A 21,533-nucleotide genomic window follows, 5' to 3' on the forward strand; every position below is an offset into this window, starting at 1 on the left:
GAGTCACCGGCTTGCGCTCCGCGTGGGTGCTGCCCATTTCATGATGTCAACCCAGAGTCGGCCTCGGCAGTGTGTCTGTGTTTCCCTAAAAAAATAAACAACATCAAAAATTTTGCAAAGTTTGATTTGCATATTGTGAATATGCAATGAAAGTGTTTTATTCGATCACCGCTACTGTAGCTCCGCAGAGAAAGTGGGTGTGTGTGTTAGCCTTTGGGGCAGTACTGGCGCTCTCAACCTGAGCAGGACTCCAATCAGGTTTGCACCCGAGGCGAACCAAATGTCAGAATTGGTTTTTGATGCTTTCTAGAAACATGCTTGTGTTTCTGCAGATTAGTGAGCAGTTTGGAATGAGAAACAAAGCATGAAAGCCACCATACCTGAACTCAACAGTTCTCTTTTTGTGTTTTGAGTGGAAGACGGAGGGGGAAAGAGAGGAGGAGGAGGAGAGAGGAGGAAAGGGGAGAGGTTCAGGGGTGACAGGAGGACGGCTTCATGGCTGTGCTTTTCCCTTCGCTGGATTTGCAGCGCTCTTCTTTCTCCTTTCACTTTGCCTCATTCGGCATGGAGAAGGAGGGAGTCGGAGAGACTAGGAGTTTTTACAGTTTTAACAAAATATTGAGGAAATTCCAGCCAGATTTTCTGTTTTGTCTTTTTCTTTAAGCTGGGCTCTTGGCCGGGTTACAGATGTTGCTCGTCTCATGCTGATAGGGCAGCTTGAAGTATGAAAATACTAAAAGATTCCTGCTTTTCAAGGTAAACTTGCATTGTAAAAACACCAAAGAAAAGTAGGTTTTGCTGTTCTTTCTCTCCGTTTTCTTTCTTCTTGTTTTCTCCTCTCCCCGAGCAGACTTTCGGGCTGATTTGGTTTCATTACTAGCATGTTTGCGCTCTGTTTCTCCTTGACGGTCCCGGGCGGACTCGACTGCCTACACCTTCTGCCAGACTCAGCCCCGCTCAGTGTTAAAAACACACATGGGAAGCAAAAATGAAGCCAGACCGGTGAGTCCTGCTGCTGCGGCGGCGGCGTCCTGAATTTTTCTCGGCTTTGCTTTGTCCAGTCAAGGCTTTTGGCTGTTTTCCTGCAACAGACTGTGGACTGTGGAGAAATTCTACCCATTGGTCAGTGGGGGCCCTCCTTTGACCCTGTGAGATGCGAGTAAGTGCCTTTTTCTTCTCTTGCATCTTCTTCTGTACCTCCCCCCCAGCTCACCTCCCCCATGCCCATGGTGCTGAGCATGCTGGTCCTGTTGCTGGGTAGACTTTGGTACTGCGTTGTTGCTGCTGGCGCTGCTGCATGCAGAGCCATGCAGGCTATGGCCTGTTTGTGCTTTTGTTAGTCTTGCTCACACACATCCACCCTTTCAAACACATGCTGCTCCAGAGGTGTCGACTCCTTGAGACCTTTCTGCCCATCCAAACTATGTTCCTCTCAGCTCTCAGGCAAATACCCTCTGACACGTCTGAGGCAACCCATCATCAGCCTTAAACATTCAAGATCTCGCTTGAATGTAGGAGGCAGAAATAAAAAGAGTTGAGTCTCTGCTGTCTGAAAACTGAACATTGTGTCTCCTCTGTAAGTAGGTTCGTCTGTTGCTCTTGAAGCAGAAGCAACAGATTGCAAACCAACAGAGTTTTTACTTTTTCTTTATATTCTCTGATGGAACTAAGGCAAAAACTAGCATGCATTTTTGGCATAGTATTTTTTTTTTCAAAATAAATACCAAATCTCAACATCAACATTTTGTGATGCTTTTTAAAAAAAAATCATTCGATTGTTCGATTATTTTGAATTGATTTCCATGTTTTCACATTTAAATTTTAACAAAATCTTTTTTTTACTCTTACATATGAACCTTTACCCACAGGGTTGGTGAAATTTCCATTTGGAAAATGCTCTCTTTTTTTTTGTTTTTCCAGCTGAGCCGCGAGCCGCTGGAACAAAGAATTTCAGCTTTTTCTGACTAAAGCAGATCTGCAACAATGATGCTTTTACAATAAGTCAGAACTACAACAAAGTTTTTTTTACAAAAAAGTAAAAAAAAAAAGAATTATTATATTATATAAAAGTATTTTTTTATTTTTATGTGAAAGTAATAAAGCTAAAACATAATTATTTTTGCAGAACAATAGAAATATAAATACCATTGATTTTTGTTCAAACGCAAAGAGAGACAGAACCTATAGAAGGTGTTTTTTTTCTTAATTGTCCTGCTGCTCTTGGATTCATGAGGTAACCTGCTTGCAGCCCCAAACCCGTAGATCCGAACTTGTGTCATCTGACACCACAAGCTTGCATCTACAGGTCTGCGTCTGTGCAGCTTCGGCGACTCAGCAGTGGCGACCAGCTGGGGCTGCTCCAGTCTCCCAGCAGCTGCAGTGACTCTACCCTCATTACCCATAGCAATGATTGGCTGGACCTCGCCTGTAGCTGAAGTACAAACTCTGATCACTGAAGCTTTTTTGTTTTTATTCTAAAACAAGTAAACTTCTGATTAAGTGAATAAAACACTAAAAAATGTTTTAACCATTTCTTAAAAATAATCACATTTTCTTTTAAATCAAAATTCTTTAGAAGACATTGGCACATTAAAGACCCACTCCGATCATCTTTGGAATTATTATGAAAGGGTTTCCAGTGGTCTTTTAATTATGATTATGCTGTTTTTAGACCAAAAAAAATTCTTGTGCTGTGGTTTTCTAGAACATGGTTTCTGCAGAACGGCAGTAATTCAATAGAAATTCAACTGGGAGATGTGGGTGAGACCGTTGGCGTAGAGCAACCCACCAATCCTTCCTGTCACCCACAATTGAGTGCTATGTTTACATGCTCTTCTGCTAGCTTACAGCCCCTCACATCCCCAAACAGTACAATAAAAATGACGATCAATATTGAAGCCAGCTATGCAGTTCAGAGCCAGATACCAGCTCAGATGAAGAAAACAGAAAGACAAACATAGATCTAGCCATCTACAAGTGGATGCTACAGAATGGAGCAGAGCAGAGAGCTTTTGGACCAGCATATTTTCAACGTCACAAATACAAGTTTTTTCAAATGAAGTTTTTCGTCTGCTCCTGATTTACATCAATTTGAATAACGAAATACTCAGAAATTAAATTTTAAGCTTTAATCTCTTTATAACTGTCCTCTATCATCAGAAAAATGCTACTAGAACATGTTAAAAGCACAATTTACATAAGAGTGGGTCTTTAACAGAATAAGTCAACCTTTATTCTCCTGAATGCATCGCTTCTTCTTTCACAAAGAGTTTTCTGACCATCATCAGTAGCTTTGCTGCTGGTTGAAGGAAATAGTGCACATCCCAAACTACCTGTTTCTGAATGTCGTGGACTCTAACCTCCAAAATGCTAAAGATCTTCAGCTAATGTGTGTTCAAGTTCTTCACTAGGCCTAGAATAAAGTCTGTGATAAGATTTAGCAGAAAGTGTGGAGAGTGTGAGGTGGGCAATGAGAAGATGGCTGCAGAAGCAGCATGTATAGAAATCATTTACAGATCCAGATCCAGTAAGAGGAAAGCAGTTCTAAGCTGCTGGGTGTTACTGCGTTACTGAATCTCCCTCGTCGGGACCGAGCTGCTGTGGAGGAACAGACGGAAACTTTAGCAGAACATGAGCAGTTCCCTCCCATGGTACTGATGTGTGGCTTTGCTTGCTCCCAGGATGAGGTAGTGGGTTGTATAGTTGAGAATGACACCCCGGGAGATGACTGTACAACCTCCTAGCTTTTCCTGAGGTTTGCCCGGCACCCCTTCCTGCTAGATCAGACCAGTCTGATGCTTGTACACAGCCAGTGTTCAGTTACACTGCAGAGCAGCTGCAGGCAGGGCCACATTTCTGTGCAGTTACGTCTCTTGAGGGTTCTCACAACTGCACAATATTTCAGAAAAGTAAATGTTTGAAAAAACATCATTACACATGCAAAACTCTGCTTTTCATTAAATCAGCTCTCTCACCGTCACACGGAAAATATGAAAACAGTGTTAGTGTTTCACATTAAATGAATGTAAATGGATTAATTCCATATTCCACGTAGGAAAAGTGAATTTGTTTTACTTTGTTAACAAGTTAAAAAGACCTGCCAAATATACAGCAAATATTGCAAAATATTTAGAAAAAAGGCAATTTTTTTCAGCAGTTTGATGTAAAAATTATTTTGTATCACTGTCACTAAACAAATCTTTTCAAAAACTGAATTTAAGTTATTCGTTTTTTAAACCTGCACTATTAGGTCAAAAACTCAGGAAGGTCCCAACTTCTTTAGCAAGGTCAAAATGTTCAAGGGCCAGCTTTCCAACCAAATAGCTTTGAACTATAATCAGTAATGTTAAAAAACAAAGTCTAAACAAGTCTTGCTATAATTTCTCTGCCTTTCATGTTGAAGTCCATATGTTCATAAAGAAAAAAAAAAAGACTCATAGTGGCTTAAATGTTGCTTAGTTTGTATTTTGAAGCATTGGTACTGTTAAAAAAATAAAATAAAAATAAATAAATAAGGGTTAAACTCCAAACATATTTACAGTAAAATTATGGTAGTTGATATATTTTCAGAAGTGCCAAATAAAAGATGGCAAAAATAACTATTTTTTCCCCCCCAGAATATTCTGGCTGTGTTTCAGTCACTGACTGTATCAGAGAACTGGAGTGAGTGAGTGTGACATCATCCATAGAAAAACTTCTGGCCCCAACCAAGTGAAGTAATTTCCGTCACCATTTTTTCACAAAATGGGCGCCACCATGTTTGAGCCAGACAATGTCAGTAGGCAGTGATTGGTCTGAGTCGGCCTGAGCCAATGTTTCTATGGCAACAGCTTGTTGTAAGGCCACAGCCCTACCACTTCAAAGAGGGCTACATGAAAACTATTAATCAAACTTTTTGAACATTGGATATGGGGGCCAGCATTCTCCACTTACTTTTATTAAGGCACCTGATTGGTTAGTTTCTAACTTAAATAACTTTAACTACAGAAAAATATCATAAAAATTAAAAGTGTATTATCAAGAACATGTTTAAAAAGGTAACAGGGCAAGATTGATTACTTTGACTGAGTAATAGCTGTTCATTTCTCTATAGAAGTCAATGGAATAATACAATCTTTGTCTTTAGCATTGCTGCTAACAAAAGCACTAAAGCTGGGCCCCAATTCACTCACCAGTCTCCTGTTAGTGCACCATTCAGGCGGTTTGCCGTATTTTTAGGATGTCCAAATATACATTTCCAGTGCCCAGGAAATTTCCCAGAAGTCTCTGTGAAAAACTAGTGTTTGCTCTCTAGAGTGGCGAATATAGACCACAATTCTTTGCATTCCAATAATTTGTCATTTAAAAAGTATTTAAATAAGCGACTCGTCGCATTTCGGGCAGACACTCGGCAGAATTGCAGGTTACTCCCCTAGGGCGGGTCTGTTAATTAACCCACCTGCTTAGCGTCCTATTTAAGTCAGGTGTACAATTGTTCATTCTCTCTTACCTTCAGCGCTCATTCTTCGCCGGTCTCCGAGCCCGCGGGTCTCCTTCTCTTTCGGCGTCTTGCCGTGTTCCCCCGTCCTTGGGAAGGATGATCCCCATCTTTCTGATGTGGGGTTTTGGTTTCGCCGCGTCTGCTCTCCTTAATTTCTCCTCCGATCCGCGGGCGGCTGACGATCCGCGGGCGGCTGACGGCGCACAGCGCGTTCGTTTCGCCGCGGTCGCGTGCATCTGCAGGGGGTGTGCTTTCTGCAATGTTCGGGATGTCCGTGCCCCCCGATCAGGAGTAGTCGGGTCTTCTCGTCTGCCGTGGTCACCCCAATTATCCACGGTGAGCGTCATGCGGTACTTTTCCCGTGTAGTTTTCTATGGCTGCGTCTCACTTCCTGTTTACTTCGGTGACGTCACGCCCCTAAGGACCCTGGGAATTGTAGTTTTTTCCGGGTCCTTTATGATGCACTTCTGATTCTTTTTCGGCTGCGTCGTTCTGCGTCGTCCGGTTGTTTTATTTTTTTTTTTTTCAGGGGTTGTGGGGTCCTTTCTGTGGTTGTGAAGGCTGGCAGACCTCGTTTGGACAGGTTTCTCATGCTGGCTGAATTTATCGTGGCTTTTAGCATTTGTTTTCTATTGCTGTTTTGTTCTTTGGGAGCTGTGTGTAAATCTTGATTGTCTTTAATTTGATGCTGGCTTTATTATTATGGCGGTTCTTCTGTTTGTTTTCTTCGTTGTTGTAGCTGCTGGTTAGTTGGAATGTGAATCAGTGTCTCTTGGACCCGTCTCTGCTCTATGGACATTTTCCCTTATGATTGGTCTCTCTTATGCAGCGTCTATGGCTCATTTTATTCACTCAGCGATCCTCATTCATTGCCCCCGCACGTTCTGCTCCGCCTGTTTTTCCCCTGCTCTGTGTACCCCAGTGGGTCCTGCCCTGTCCTCAGGGACTTGCGTCGGCCGCATTAGTGAGTGTGTCGGTCTCGTCGCGGCCTTGTTTTCTCGGCTGGGGGTAGTTCGATCCTGGGCCGCGTGTTCCTGTTCTGGATTTTCGTGTTTTGCGTTTGATCTTTCCCTCTCTATGCCTGGAGTGGTTTTGTGATGACTGTTGTGTCTTCAGGCTTCCTCCACTTGTTCTCCTGTGTCTGCGCCTTCTGGTTTGGGGGAAAAGGATTTAAGAAGAGTGGTTTGTGTTTGACCGGCCGCCAGAATCTACAGCTCTGATGGTTCTTAAGGGGTCGTCCGGTTATTTCATCCTTGGAGATTATATTAAGGCTGTTTCAATATTGAATGATAGTATTGTGTCATCGGTTGACTTGGTTAATTAACACTTTGAGCAACTTCTACCCTGACCATAGGAAATATATCACTTGCGCTCTCAAGCTTAGTTCAAGAGTTAAATCTTGTGTCCACAAGTCAGTCTTCGGTCTGCCTTTTCTAAGCAGATGGCACTCTGCTAGATGCATCCCCATTTGGAGGCTTGTTATACTCCGCCTCTGAATGCTTAAAGGTTCAGTCTAGCAAAAATAATATCAAAACCATGATCCCTCATGGCTCTCAAGTTCTCTTTTGCAGTATCCAGTCGCCCTTGGCTAAATAAAAAATTTGAGAACCATTAATATCATATACAAGGCATCAACTCCAGCCGAGCTGTAATCCTCTGCTACGTGGGATGTTGACCTTCCTCATCTACAAATCTCCTTGGCTACTCTTCCCATCTACTACTCCTACTCCTCGATGGCCTCCTGAAGGTGCGTCCCTCTGAAACTGTCAAAGGTTACTTTTATCATTGGAATATATAAAAAAATTGGTGTTAAGATTTCGTGCAGGTCATATATTTCACTATTATTTCACTGTTGGAATTTGTAATTATGGTGGTTTCTAGGGTGCGATAAATCCACAATGGGTCTTTACCTTAACTATCTACTAAATTTCACTTTCTCAGATTTGTTTTTAAAAGCACTGTTATTTAATTTATCTCAATCATTTTGAAACTGATCAGTTTCTGGGTTATTTATATATTCTTGTCAAGACTAATACTGCTTTGTTTTTTATCTATGCATCGCATCCTGAGCCTGCGAACCCTCACGCCCCGATCAGCTTCTCCGTTTCCAGGAAATGATGTCACCCATGCATTCCCTGATCTGGTGCTGCAACGATGACTGCTCAACGTACCTATTGCTGCACTGAAAGTGAAGGGGTGGTGGACCTCCTCTGCGTTCCAAGGACACGTCTGGCTTGAATCAATCTACGTCAGCTGCAGAATGAGTGTGAAATTCTTGGATTATAAATGTTGAAAGAAAATTATTGTCAGGTGGAAGCCTCAAAATTTAGGTTGCTCTAAGTTGTATCAATTCAATCATTTTAATTGGTATGCCAAATGGGAGAAAACTTTGTGGCCGTTAAGCTCGTTGTGGTATTGTCGTTGGAGTTCGTAATAATGGAAGTTATTAAGCCTGCGTGAGTAGCATGCATAATGTGTATATAATGGCGTCGAGCCCGTCATAGTGTGATGGCAGCTTAGAATAATGGATTTTACTAAGCTTGTGTGAATATTATGCCAGATGAAATGTTTATGGCCGTTAACCCCGTCATAGTATGTGATGGCAGCTTCAAATATGGGGTTGTTTCATTCATGGCATAGGATGTCATCGGGAGCATTGTATTGGATGTAAGTTTGTGTCATCCTAGGGTCGTCCATGGCGGCTAGAATTATAGTTCCGCACAGCGTTTTGCGGACGTGGGCTTTACGTTCTAAGATCAGGTAGGAGTACTTCTTATGTCGGCTCCCATTTCATTTCTTTCCCTCTCTCTTTGAGGTAGTATACTCCCCTGGTGAATGGGAGCGGCCCAACGGTCAATGGTGCCGGGGTAAACACATAGCAGATACACTACATAGCATGTTCCTTTCGTAAAGTGGTTCTCGAACGGGAGCGGCCCAACGGTCAATGGTGCCGGGGTAAACACATAGCAGATACACTAGATAGCATGTTCCCTTCGTAGAGTGGTTCTCGAAGGGAGCGGCCAAACGGTCAATGGTGCCGGGTAAACACATAGCAGATACACTAGATAGCATGTTCCCTTCGTAGAGTGGTTCTCGAAGGGATCGGCCAAACGGTCAGTGGTGCCGGGTAAACACATAGCAGATACACTAGATAGCATGTTCCCTTCGTAGAGTGGTTCTCGAAGGAAGCGGCCCAACGGTCAATGGTACCGGGTAAACACATAGCAGTCATACTGGAAAATGAAATGAAATGAAGTGAAAATGGAATGCAGCCGAAAACACACCTCATCTTATTTACACACTGATTATACATTCACATTTTCTTCTTCTGGATGATCTTGGCGTTGGGGGTTTTTTGTTACCCTAAAGCGTAAGGAAAATAATTATCTTAAGAGAAGTCCTCCCTCAAGTAGAAGCCGCGAATGATGAGTATAAAATGCATGGTGTTTAAATTGAATCAGGTTGTGTAATCTTGTTGGCTCCCCTCCAGTCTTCTTTTTCTCTCTCTCTCTTCAGATAGTATGCTCCCCTGGTGAACGGGAGCGGCCCAACGGTCAATGGTGCCGGGTAAACACATAGCAGATACACTAGATAGCATGTTCCCTTCGTAGAGTGGTTCTCGAAGGGAGCGGCCAAACGGTCAATGGTGCCGGGTAAACACATAGCAGATACACTAGATAGCATGTTCCCTTCGTAGAGTGGTTCTCGAAGGGAGCGGCCAAACGGTCAATGGTGCCGGGTAAACACATAGCAGATACACTAGATAGCATGTTCCCTTCGTAGAGTGGTTCTCGAAGGGAGCGGCCAAACGGTCAATGGTGCCAGGTAAACACATAGCAGATACACTAGATAGAATGTTCCCTTCGTAGAGTGGTTCTCGAAGGGAGCGGCCAAACGGTCAATGGTGCCGGGTAAACACATAGCAGATACACTAGATAGCATGTTCCCTTCGTAGAGTGGTTCTCGAAGGGAGCGGCCAAACGGTCAATGGTGCCGGGTAAACACATAGCAGATACACTAGATAGCATGTTCCCTTCGTAGAGTGGTTCTCGAAGGGAGCGGCCAAACGGTCAATGGTGCCGGGTAAACACATAGCAGATACACTAGATAGTATGTTCCCTTCGTAGAGTGGTTCTCGAAGGGAGCGGCCAAACGGTTAATGGTGCCGGGTAAACACATAGCAGATACACTAGATAGCATGTTCCCTTCGTAGAGTGGTTCTCGAAGGGAGCGGCCAAACGGTCAATGGTGCCGGGTAAACACATAGCAGTCATACTGGAAAATGAAATGAAATGAAATGAAATGAAGTGAAAATGGAATGCTGCCGAAAACACACCTCATCTTATTTACACACTGATTATACATTATACATTCACATTTTCTTCTTCTTCTGGATGATCTTGGTGTTGGGGGTTGTTACCCGAAAGTGTATGGAAAAATAATTGTCTCAAGGAATTGAACGGAGCCTTATGCCAAAACGAAGTTGTGAATCAAATTGTGAATGTCATCCTAAAGATGTTGTGAAATAAATGTTCTTCTGCAAGAGTTGTCTGACTGAAATAAGCGACTCGTCGCATTTCGGGCAGACACTCGGCAGAATTGCAGGTTACTCCCCTAGGGCGGGTCTGTTAATTAACCCACCTGCTTAGCGTCCTATTTAAGTCAGGTGTACAATTGTTCATTCTCTCTTACCTTCAGCGCTCATTCTTTGCCCCTCCCTCCTCCCCGGCTTCCACCTGTGGGCTCCGTTACGGGGGTTGTTACCCGAAAGTGTATGGAAAAATAATTGTCTCAAGGAATTGAACGGAGCCTTATGCCAAAACGAAGTTGTGAATCAAATTGTGAATGTCATCCTAAAGATGTTGTGAAATAAATGTTCTTCTGCAAGAGTTGTCTGAAATGTGTTTCATATAAATAAACCAAAATGGGGGGGACACAGTGGATTCCTAAATAATGCTGCTTTTAGGCTAATGCTTTTTTTCAATGAGGCTGTGGGCTGGAAAGAAATGGATGACGGGCTGCATCTGACCCACAGGCTAGACCACGGCTGATTTGAACAAACTGGTATTATTTCTTTTGTGGGAAAAAAGATGGAAAAGAACCCATATCTAGTTAGCACTTTAGAAAAAAGGTCAAGATATTTGACAGATCCAAAATGGATTAGAATATAAATATGAATGTCCCGCTGATTGCCAGTGGGACCGGCAGCCACGCCTCTGTCAGTCTGCCCCAGGCTAGCTGTGGCTACTTTAGTCGCTTACCATCACCAAGCATGTATGAGGATTGAATGAATAATGGACACAATGTAGGCGCTTTGAACAGCTCTAAAAGTGCAGGAAAATCCAAGCCATTAACATTATTGATAATATTAAAATAACTGCTTTTTGTTTCAGGTCTACAGAAGTTTCAGAGAGCCCAGAGATTCCTGAAGGCCAAACCACCTGCCTGGACACAACAACCACCACTGACAGGTGGAGAAGAACCGGGACAGGACCTGGAGGACAAAAACATTGGACCTCGAAGGACCAATGGTCCTGTTATCCTTCTAGACAGCTTGGCCACACATGCTGGTCTTTGAACAACACAGATGGGATAAAAATGATAAAAATGAAGACGTCTTTCTGCACATTTATCCAAAAGAAACCAAACATCTTCTACCTTTGGTTCCTCCTGCTTCAGTGTGTTTGTCCTTGAGGATCTCCACACTAATAGCAGCACAGGTTGTGGACACACACTAAACCTCCACTTAATCATCAGATTAGAGGAGTAAAATACTGCCCCCTGTTGACTCACTCTGGGAGGTGTTCATAGTTTTGTGACTTGGCACCAACAGATTTCTGAGAAGTTCCAGTTTGATTCTTGTGTAGCTTTGTCGCAGAATCTCTATATGGATGGATTCATGTGTCGTGGATCTAAAGCAACAAACTGAGGTGAAGCTCTTCTTCATGTACTCTTTTAATGTGAGCCTCTGCTGTTATTTTTCCTGCTCTTAAGTGTATAACTAAAGAAGGAAATATAGAGCTGAAAGTTAGAAACTCTGCTCCTGTGACAGCTAATAATAAGAGGTAGGTGAAATGCTGGTGGCGTGACGCCCTGTCACCTCACATGTGATGTCTCCTTCTGCCGCCGCTGCCTGGTCTCAGTGTCCTCATACACACACTTCTCTGTCAGCTGGCTGTCTTAAGGCTGTGCAGGTCCAGAGGTACTTGCAGATTTGCCGCGCTGCTGCAGTTTGCTGCGATGCGTGGGCCACAACGTGACAGATCTGGGTCTCACTGACGTATGACTTGGCCAGCTGACTGCTGATTCCAGGCCATTGTTCACAAATGCTTCGAATTAGTGAATGCTCAAAGAAAGCAAAACGGGACAGATAAATCAGTAGTGAATGGAAAGTGAATCATTCATTATGTGGTTGAACTGTTTCTTATTGTTTTTGTGGGAAAATCAATCTGATCTATCCACACACTGACCTTTTTTTCCTGTTGGAATAATTCACACTAGAGCGTCATGTACAGAGCACTCCACATAAAAACACAATTTCCAAGAAAACCTGAAAGTTTTCAAGACGTTGAAGAACTACCGTACACCAATCACAGTCTTAGTACAAGACAACTGATAAGCCACTTGAATGAGTGGTGAAACATTTTAAAGAAAGAGGACTTTAAGTCCAGACGCCATGACTCAACATTAAGACAAAACAGAGACTTGTTTTAACCCTTTTACACTGACCTAAAGGACAAACGCTTTTTGACTTCCCGCAACTCTTGAACTGTTTATGTGATTGCAAATCAGCTGATTCTGATGTGGAGAAAAGTGGCTTTGCATATCAGATTTACAACAAGTTTCCAACGTAGTGTTGCATATCGCCGCAAAACGTGATATCCTGTGGATTCTGAACTTATTTAGGTGAATTGCAAAAACAGTTGAAGTGTTACGGCGGTTGGAAGGATGTCAACATTGGAGATGTCACCGCCTTGAACTTCTGTGACTCTCCTATCATTTACTCAACCAACCTGAATCAAACAACGTAACATAAAGCGTTGCATGTCGGTCCGAGGCCGCTTTTCTCAGCTGGAATTACGGTTATTAGCTAAACGGTTACAGAGTAACGGTAGTCAAAACACTAGAACTGAAGCTCCAGAGATGTTGTCGGAAACACCCAAATAACATGTGCTCTTTGACATGCCGTTAACTCTTTGAATATTTACGCAACCAAGGGAAATCAGCTGATTCCGATGCAGAAAAAGTGGCTTTGCACCGATGTGCAACAGTTTTCATGAAGCATAAGAAGAATGGTTGAAGAGTTATGATGTCAAAAGATTCAGCACTAAAGTGCCAAAGGGTCATTGCTAAAGCGTTAAGGGGCGTGGCTGTGAAAACCCCTCTGCACTTGAAGTTGGAAATGACTCCAATGACCCGTGACCTTTGACCGAAAAAGAGTGATGCAGCACAAGCCCTTGTCTTTACAAGCCAGAGAAGCAGCTCTTTCTGGACATAAGCAACTGATGGATGAAAGCCATTGCAGTTTCATGGTGTGTGTTAGTGAGGAAATGTCTCGATTGGTGGCATCAGTGTTCCTCGAGTGGTTTTCGTTTTGGATGCACTACACGTTTTCCTTCCAGATGTACCGAGTTCTGCCGACGTCGCAGCTGCACGGAGAGAAAAACTTCCAGAATGTGCTGTCTGCCAGGCAGCAGTCAAAGAGGATTGGAGATTAGCCGGTTTGCAGACATAGTCAGTCGATCAATCAGCCGGAGGGAGGGAATGATGTTGGGGGGTGGGGGGGTGGGGTGAAAAGTGAGAGGGAGTGTGGCTTTTTTTTTCTTTTCCTGTCTTTCTATCCCTTTTAGCCCACGTCGCTTATTTGAGCTCGCCGGTTGCTCGTCGTAGCTCTCCTTCTCTTCCCTCCGTCTTTCTGTCCCTCCCCCATCATCTCGCCTCTTTCCCTCCCTCCTCCCACCCCCGCCCTCCTTCTCTCTCCATACCAAAGCCTGGGGGAGCCAGTGGAGATTAAATGTAGCCTCTATAAGCCAAAGCACATCATGTAGCAGTGTTTCTATGGCCCCTGCTCTGCCTCTCCCCTGCTCTCTGCAGGCCTCTCCTGTTTCTGAGGGGACGCTGTGGGTGTCTGGACCCAGCTGAGGCTCAATGAGAGGACAGAGATGCACACAAAGTCCCGCAACTCCGGATTTTTGGTCTTTTTTTCTCTTATTTCTTGCATGCATGGAGAAGAAAAGAATGGATTTATTTCTGGGCGGACTACAGACGACAGCGAAAGGACTACTTTCTTGCTCCCCCCCCCCCCCCCCCCCAGCCCCCCCCCCCCCCCCCCCCCCTTCCCCTGTCTAGTCTGATACAGAGAGGACAGCAGGGCCTCTGGCTGTAAGTGATCACAGCTGTGGGCCAAATTAAATGATGATCTTTCACCTTCATGCAGATGTCTTCCCTCTTAAAAAGGAAGGTTTTCTCAGAAAGGTAAAGGTGATGCGAGGGGGGAGAGTGATATTCTGAAATTCTCCCCTTACCCCGTTTCCTCCTTCACACCTTTTCATGTGACTCACAGAGAAAACAATGTGAGGGAAAAAGGCGAGAAGCAGAGAGCCGAGTAACCCAAGGAGAGATCAGTCGTTTAACTTTGTTAGAGCATTGTGCATTTTTGTGTGTTTGTGTTAATGTGAGACCAAGGCTGTGTGTGTGGATTCTTGTTATTTTCTTACCCGCCTGGCCTCAGGTACAGGTGAACAGTGAGCACAAACTCAGGGAGTTATTAAAAGTGTGCATTTTTGTACACGGCATCTGAGCACAGGTGTGTGTTATTAGATGTGTGGCATTGCAACCCCTCCTTCTGTTCTTTGGTAAGCCTGCATGCTGGCATGCCTTGCTGATTGGCACTGCGGAAAGCCCTGGTTAAGTGAGCTCACTGTCATTTGTCTATCCCACTGCTTTGCCATCGTCCCTCCATCGTGCCTGTCCTGTCTCACCTGGAAGAAGGACTTTGTTTGAGTGTCTGGCTTCAAGGTGAGAGGAAGGATGTGGACTGGTGGATCCAGGAGTGAGTCTGTTGAAGGGGAGGGAGGGCAGGAGCAGAAGTGATAGAGTGAGTGTGCACATGGCTCACTCCGGCTCAGTTCCACCACCCATCCTCATCTAGCTCTTTTGTGTTGTTTCTTGCGATGAGCGTCTGCTCAGTTTCTCTGCAGAAATATCTTTTCTTTTCTCGCTGAAAGTTCCGATTCGGGCTCTTGTTTACTGTTTTTTCTGCCCTCCTCGAGCAGACAGAGCTGTGGACGAGTAACGGGGGCATCGTGGATCTGAAGGGGGGGTGAGTCAACATCAGCCAGCACTTTTTCTTTTAGCCTCCAAAGCTTTAGACCACCATGGCAGTTCGGAAGAGCTACAGAGCTTTGTTATCTGCAGCCGTGGCTCTGAATGATTTTGTTTCACCGTGTGGCAGATGTGGACAGGCGTGCACGTCATGGTGTCAGACGGATTGCAGCTACAGACTACGGTGCACAAATCGATGCGTCCATGCTTGGCTTTTGTTTTGTGCACCGTGAATAATCGGCCAATGGAGATTTTCCGGGCTGCTGCAGGAAACCTGCAGGAGCGGTGGGTGCAGTACCTGATGGCAGGAGGCATTTCTCAACTGCTGTATTGTTCAGCTTTGATGGGGGAGGGGGTTAGGGAGACAGAGAGTTGGAGGGGGAGGCTGGTCAGTGTTGTGTCTGGCTGAGGTTTGCACTTGTTGTATGTCCAGAGCCTGTGCCGGCAGAGGCTGCAACCAGCAGGTACAACAGCCAGCAAAGCGAGTGTGATGTCTGCGAGCTGACGGGCTTCCTCTCCACGCAGGAGATGCTCACATGCTCTGAGCCGTGTCGTAAAGGTGGGAGGTCGTGCTGCGCACTCTCTCGCAGAAGATCTTACCTCTGGAGAGCCGTCAGTTTGAAATTGTGTCTCTCTTCGTCCCTGAGACCCTAACTTGTGACGTTGTTCTTTCATGTCCACGGGTTTGGCTCTCGGGAGCTGAGAGGGATGCACGGCCATCTCCCGCACATTCCTGCCTCCAACAATGGCGATCAGAGTGTGTGGTGTGTGTGTGTGGAGGGGGGGCATGGCACACTAAACTGAGGCGTTCACTGTACCCTCACGTCTCACGCTGGAACACTCGGCTCGCACGCTGTGATGTTCTCGTACATTTCTGTTCCTTCGGGAGAAAACGGTGATGCTTGAAGATGGAAATTAAATGACACGGAATCACGTGACCTGCCGTTTTGTGAGGATGCATTCACCTTCCTGCCTCTGCAACCTCTGATGTCCACGTCAGTCCTTTCAAAAACTATTTTATTTTCTCTAATAGAACACAAACGGCTTTCACTGTTTTTTAAGTAAAATTAGTGAGCAAACCAGCTCAGACAGAAGCTTCCCGCAGCGAGCTCGATGCAAACCCTCACACATTCGTCTGACTGAAGCTGAAAGGTGTTGCTGCAGGTTTCTGGCTCAGAATTCACACTTTCATTCTGTCTGCAGACTATGAGCAGAGAAAGCTCCTCCTGTCTGCGCCATCATTGAGAGCAGCACAGGCTAATGTCGAGAGCGTTACCATGACAGCTCTGTACATCATGTGCTTGACCTCAGCAAAACCCACTGCTAAGTTCAAACTTTCTTTTGTGCAGACTCAAAGAGAATCTGACTCCCAACAACTGCAGGCTGATGCACGAACAGCCAGAGAAGCTAATGGAAATGAGGATTCAGAACTTTACCTTTAGAACTGGATTTACAGAAGGTGTTGGGTTCTTTTGGCTGCTCTGTGAACCTTTCCTTCTGTATTTGACCTTCTCAAATCTATCCATCCAACAGATCAGTCGCTTTATATCTGCCTTTAAAAGGAAGAAACGTTTTACTGTCTGTTTTTCGCTGCTCTGGTTCCTCCTGTGATTTCTGTAAACGAAAATGTGTTGCATTTTTATTGTTCCCTGGTTATTTGAAGCAGTATTTGAATTTGGAAAGACATTTTCAGCACTATGGTGCAGAACCTTAATCTATTTGGATCAAAATACGTTTTTTCTGCACACAGAAAAGCTTGCTTTCGAACCTCCCTTCATGCTTCAGGGTGTTGCGGACATGATCTGTCTCATTGAGACGCACCTCTGTACTGAAGCACTCAAACCAAAACAATGTTAGTTTTCTGCAATTCTGTTCTTTTATTAAAAAAAAAGGTAGTCTGGACAGATTTAAGGATTTAAGGGTCCCTCCAGCGAGGGGCTGCAGGCTGACTCTGCATTGTTAAGCTACTGCTCTGGCTGCCTGAACACCGTGTCCCCAGATTTAAAAAGGGTGAATAACATTTTTTTTCTGTGCCAGGTTTCCATTAGAGCTTCCTGCAGGAGAGCTGCATCTCTTCCAACTGTCCCTGCTTTTGTGGCTTTTCTGATGCCCCTCAGGTGTGCATATGTGTGCAGTGGTTTGCTCCGGCATCACTGTGCAGTAGTGAGGAGCTGTGGATGCTTCAGTCAGTCTGTGCTGCTGGTCAGCGTGTGGCAGCATTCCTCCTGCAGCATCTTGTAACGCGTCTGTGAAGCAGAAGGACTCCAGAAACAAGATGGCGTCTCCGCTCCACGTGGGTGCTCCCCACCCAAACCGGTGCCCTCCACACAAGCCGAAAACTGTTATTTTTTCAATTCCCGCACTCCTATTGCATTCCTATTTGCGATCAAACCTGCAGAGTGTTTGGCTGAATTTCAGATATTTCCATTTTAGAGCAGACTTTGTGTTTTTCACTGTTTTTCTCACACAGTCTGGGCATCGGCTGCGTGCTGTTTTGTCTGCCATCTGGGGTTTCAAAGTATCCCGGTGGGATGGACCTGGGCGCTCCTCCAGTGAGGTTGGATGGTGTCGAGGAGTTAAAGGCCCATGCAAGGCTTCTTTGGACCTGAGGAATAAGTGGCCCGCATCCAGACGTCAATAATCGCAGCGATACAAACGTCACCAGCAGTGTCCGCAGTCACAAACCTGCGCAGAGCAGCACAGAACGCTGCGTTTGTCAGAAACAGAACGTGGGCTCTGCTGCATGTCAGAAAATAGCAGCCTTTTTCAGCCCTCCTTTCTTTTTTTCTCAGTTTTTCCTCAGGACTGTGGCCCTGTTTCATATATTTGAGCATTCCGTGGCTCTGTAGGCTTTCATACTAGGAAGCTGAACAGATGTGAGACTGTACTGAGGTATTACGTCTGGGTTCAAGTTGGCTTCCTCTCTGAGGTTTTTGAAGTCAGTATCAGCTGTCTCTGTCGACATGATGTGAGATTCGTGCTGCAGCTAAGGAGTGATGAGATGAAGATTTTTCGCACAGACATGCAGCTCATGTTGGTATTTTCTTCCATATGTTTGTTGCAAGTCTTTCAGTTGAGAGAAAGTCATTTAGTTTAACTTTTTAAATGTACAACAAAACTGGGAGATGTGATGGATCATTTAAAGTTGTTCACAGCAACTTTCTGACAGTATCTTTATAAAAGAAGAACATTCTTTGTCCTACAATGGAGGAAAGAGCACAGAACTACCAGTCTCAGTGTCCTTGTGGGTTGAAATTCTTGACTGTATCTGAGAACTGGACTGAGTGTGACCTCATCCATAAAACATGGTGTAATTATGGCTCAAACCAAATGAAATTCGCTTATCATTTTTTTGCAAAACAGAGTTTCTATGGCAACCACTCTGGCCAATCAGGAGCGAGCTTGATGGAAGTCCTAATCTCTACCAATTAAAAGCGGACTACACCAAATCTGTCAAACGTTTTGAACATTTGATATGGGGCCAGCAGGCTACACCTTCCTAATCTGATTGGTCATTTCCTAACTTGAATAATTTGAAGTACAGAAAAAATTTTCATTAAAAAAAGAGGATTATCAAGAAGACGATTTAAAAAAAAAAAGTAGCAGAGCAAGAACGGTTATTCTGAAAGGTTATTTTGGGAGTCGGATTGGAGGGTTAAACCATCATCATCCAGGTGTGGGACTACTCATGGGACTTTACCTGAGTTCTCATCTCATTGAGCTCAAATGGTAACAGTTTACCCTTTGCACTCATTTGCATTGAAATATTCAAGAATTGACAAAAAATCCACATTTGTTTAATTAGATTAGACATATGAGCGTCCGGCCTCTGGAAGCTTCAGTTATGAAGCAGTGAATTATGATTCACATTATTCTCTGCAATGCAGTCATTTTTACCCTTTAACTCACTCCACTATTTTTCTTCAGCAAGGCCTTCTGGGAATGCGTCTTTTGGAAAATTTTCATTGTTTCCACTCTGAGCGTTAATGAGTGAACTACAGCAGGCCTATTCTTTTGTTGCAGATTGACCTCTTTATGGTTTTAGACCAAACTAGAAATTTTAAAGCATAATTTTTCCAAATAAACTGTATAAAGCAAAATGGATTGTGTTTTTTGTGTGTGTGTTCCTTTGAGCTCAGAGGATTGATATTATGTGTAACCTGCTAGTAAACCAGCCACTATTACAAAAACAAGATATAAGAAAGAAAATCACTAGTGGGTGTGACATTATGAAAACACCAGCTTGTTATTCTTTAAATCAAAATGACAAAAGGTTACAGATATGATTTAAAAAATACTACAATGCAAATAATTTAAGACAAAGATGAGATGAAAAAACTTTTTCCACAGAACAAAAACTGTTTTAGGAAAGAGAAGAGAGAAAAATGACAAGGATGGCAGGTCTGTGCTTAACGTGTTTGGTGAGGTTATGGAAAAAAATGGAGGGAATTATCAAAATGAATAAAAATGTTAGACAAAAAACGGACAATATACAAACAATCATGACATTGTTTTGAGAGCAGAATGCTTTTCCATCTTTTTTTGTGTTTTATGTGTTTATATTTATCTGTTTATGTGACTAATGATTATGTGTATAATATGTTAAAATGTAAGCATAAAATATAGAAAGATTGGGTTGCAATCAGTAGTTTATCATTTTCTGTTTTTATTTGGTGTTTCAAAATAAAGTGAAATAAAATCTATCAATTTACTTTTTGCTAAAATGTATTCATGATTTTATTGTATTGTGTTTTTGAGAAACATTAAGGTTACTTTTTACTAAAATGTGATATTTACATGCTTAATGAGAAATGCTGAGTCAAGTCGAACACAAGAAAAGCTGGTCTGACACCAAAGCGATGTGTTAACTTTCTCCTGCAGCTTCTCAAGGATCACTTCTTGTTGGCGTGAAGGTGTATTTTTAGCGTTTCAAAGCTCCATCTGAAGTCACCCCACATGTCCTCCATACTGTGTTTTTTTTCCCCTTTACAAATATAAAAAGTGAGACAATCTCTTTAGAGATCAGAACAGAGCTTTGATGCTGTCATTCCTCATGAGTCTCAACCCTTTCTGCTCTCAGATCTATTACTGAACCACCGAGCTTTTGAGGATTGAGATGTTCTTCTGCGTCTTTGGAGCAGTTTTGTTGTTACGTACAAAGTCTGGAGCGAATGCGATGACTTATTTAGGGATAAAGATCTGAGTGACAAAAAACGTTTGTATGATGACTTTAATCGAGTCAGAACCGTCAAAACAGCGGCCTGCTTTATCAAGTAGTTTAGATGAGATGTTTTTATGGGTTAAGACCTCAAACAATCTTCCTGCTGGAATAAATATGGTTGATATTTCATCTGAAATACTGCAGGTATGTTTAAACAACGCATTTATGGTTACTTGTTAGAGGAAAGGGAAAGCAGAAATGTAGAATTGAGCTTTGTGGCGACTCTTCAAGACTTCTGACAGACGATCAAAGGCTTTCTGCTGAAACAGCTTTGTCTTCCTCTCTGTTGCAGACCAATAGAGCAGGTCCTGACTCGTCGGGGAATTCTCCATGAACCTGATAGGAGAACTTCACTGCCGGCAAGTCTCAGCTGCCGAGGCTTTTCAGGCTGCCCATCGAGTCACCTGCAGAATTCACATGAACACCTAGACGCTCATGTCTGCTTAGGTCATTATTCATTTCTCTGTGATTAAAAGTGATTTTAATAAACATAAAGGAGTTTGGTGTTTGTTTGTTTTTAGGATATCTTTATTTCCAGTGATGCATATGTCTATCAGCATGCAGGAGTGAGTCAATAAATAATTCTGTGATCCATGAAGATATTTAGTTTTATAAGGTAGAACATGATATAAACAATACATTTGAAGTGCTGATCCTGCATCTGGATCAGTCCATGCTTCATGCTGTCCCAGCTTCACCCCAGTTTTATTCTTCCATAATTGCTGACTACCTAAAACTTTTTTTTTGATTGCCACAGTTTGCCTTATCCCTTGTGCTATCCTAGGCACTTTAACATTGGGGTATAACCTGAATTTATACCCCAAATTAGTCAACATTTTTCTGAATATCATCCTGATAAAAGCTGGTGTCTGATCAACCCTTGTGGTATCTTAGATGACCCCACCCTTACATTAACGTGTTCTCCCTACCATGACAAAGGTGGATAAAGGTGGAAAGATTTCATGTAATCCATGGACTCAGTGAAGATCACAAATAATTGAAGAAAAAAGTTCAGCGCACTGTCTAGTGGGTCTAGATGACCCAACTCCCAACGGTAAAGTGCCTAGGATAGCACAAGGGTTACGATGGAACAGTCCGTTGATGTTATAGGCTTAAATGGATTTAAGCAGTAACATACAGCTACAATTACATCTAAAATCCATGCATTTTATACCCCAAGATGTTTATCAATTATTTCTTTAATAAACCGGTTTTTCAGCACAGCCTTTTCATGAGATTTATGTATTAAAAAAAGAAAAAAAACTTATTGTAACATTTGTGTTTTGGTAGCTTTTATTGTAAACATCCTTGTAGATCAAGCAACATGATGCAGCAGACATGAATCCCCCAACAAAATCTACTTACTTTCGTGTTTGTTGTTTGTTCTTGCTCAAAGTGGAGTTTTAACTTTTAAAAGCAACATTTGAGTATTTTGCTAAGTTTTTCATTTGTGTAGCTGCATTAAGAAAAGATTTTTAAAGTTTCTTGTCAGATTCTTCCTGTGTCAGC

The 21,533-nt window shown here is 43.3% G+C and overlaps 1 long non-coding RNA gene and 2 other non-coding genes across 3 annotated transcripts; all 3 read left to right on the top strand.

The window, feature by feature from the left end:
• The first annotated feature begins 218 nt into the window (after positions 1–218).
• Positions 219–20,519, top strand: LOC105355476. Its single transcript, XR_909873.3, has 5 exons — positions 219–756; positions 851–1,002; positions 1,092–1,159; positions 10,873–11,409; positions 20,317–20,519. It is a non-coding gene; the product is annotated as an uncharacterized LOC105355476 (long non-coding RNA).
• On the top strand, positions 2,230–2,329 carry mir100-1 (microRNA 100-1). Its single transcript, NR_107156.1, has one exon. It is a non-coding gene; the product is annotated as a microRNA 100-1 (primary transcript).
• mir125c (microRNA 125c) lies at positions 15,419–15,525 on the top strand. The gene has a single exon (NR_107157.1). It is a non-coding gene; the product is annotated as a microRNA 125c (primary transcript).
• Positions 20,520–21,533: the final 1,014 nt, after the last annotated feature.

The sequence above is a fragment of the Oryzias latipes genome, chromosome 13 (genome assembly GCF_002234675.1).
Source record: "Oryzias latipes chromosome 13, ASM223467v1".
NCBI classification, from domain to species: domain Eukaryota; kingdom Metazoa; phylum Chordata; class Actinopteri; order Beloniformes; family Adrianichthyidae; genus Oryzias; species Oryzias latipes.